Consider the following 1,580-nt stretch of genomic DNA (forward strand, 5'->3'; position numbering starts at 1 on the left):
GGAGGCGGAATCCTCAATAAATAAATAAATTAAAAAAAAATACAAGATGAACAAGCAAATAAGCAGTATGCCTCCATGGCCTTTGCTACAGCTCCTGCCTTGGGTTCTGGCTGGACCCATCAACCATGGACTGTGTTTGGGACATGTAAACCAAGCAAACCCTTTCTTCCCCATGCTGATCTTGGCAGTGTCTTCTCACAGCAGGAAGTGCAGCCTGGAACACCTGCCCTTGCTTCTGCAGTTCGCCTCTGGTGCACCCTCCCCTGTCCCTCCTTTCTAGGCTCCTATCTCAATATTCATTGGCTTCAGGGACCTTCAAGCACCTGTTTCTTCACCTCTACCTGCCACCTCCAACCTCCTTCCCAGTACAGACTGTACTTGCCTGAGGCAGAGGGAACTTGGAGCCCTGTGTGGCAGCTACTGGCTCTACCACAATGATCTGGGTCCTGTTGTCTTGGCCGCGTATTTTTGTTCCAAGGGCACCTTCCTTACCCTGTAGGCCCCATAGCAGACCTGAGTCCCAGTCCTCTGCACCCTTAGCTATGCAGTGTGGAAGCTTGGCTAGACTCTTGTACCCCATGACTATGGCCCTGGCCTTTTCTAACTCCTAAACCCTCCTCCTACAGCCCTTGAACTATTAGCGGGACTTGGCTGAAGTTGTGCGCATAGCTGCCTTCCAAGGTCAAACCTCCACCCCTTCCTCACCTCTCTGAGGGGTCTAACTGTCCTTGTCCTGATGTTCTGGGCTCACTACATAGCCAGTGATGTTCCTGAGGAAATGGCAATTCCTTGGACATGGGCTTCACAGTGTTTCTGGTTTTCTCCCAAAGTAACGAGCATGGTGCTGGACGTAGGTTTGTGGAAATGAGTAACAATTCACTGAGAGTCCTTTGTGGAGACAGCACTGCTGAGCTGATCTAGGCTTGAGCACAGGATTCAGGGCTTCATGGTCACAGAGCAGTGGACTTTTGTCATCTTTTAGCTCCGACCATTCTTGTCACTGGCACTCACAGAAGCTAGGTGTCCCTTAAGGATGGGGCTACATGTATGTATTGCTTAGAGGAGTCATGATTGTTGGTACCCACTGTCCGTGTTTCACGGCATTCTAGGCAAAAGCTTCTCGGCAGAGTATGACGGTCTGTGCGTATGATACCAGCTTTTGGGAGCAGGAAGCAGAAAGGTCAGGAATTCGGGTATATAATGAGTTAAATGCCAGCCTAGGCTACACAAGTTCCTGTCTCAAAAAACCAGAACAACAACAACAAAACCAAACGAAAAATAGATAACATCTTTTAAGCCAGGGTGGCACAGGTGCCTCCACCTGCCCCTCCAACAGACAGGACAGGCATTGTTAATCAATCTCAGCTCTTCTCTCACCCTTCTAGCAGGCTCACTGCTATAAGAGCCCACCACCAAGTAGTTCAAAGTTCCATTTCAGAAGAAAAAAAAATGTTTTACCTCAGTGCAAAAATAAAAATAAAACAACAATTAAAACTTGCCACCAAGCCGGGCGGTGGTGGCGCACGCCTTTAATCCCAGCACTCGGGAGGCAGAGGCAGGCGGATCTCTGTGAGTTCGAG

The sequence above is a fragment of the Microtus ochrogaster genome, chromosome 22 (genome assembly GCF_000317375.1).
Source record: "Microtus ochrogaster isolate Prairie Vole_2 chromosome 22, MicOch1.0, whole genome shotgun sequence".
Taxonomy (NCBI): Eukaryota; Metazoa; Chordata; class Mammalia; order Rodentia; family Cricetidae; genus Microtus; species Microtus ochrogaster.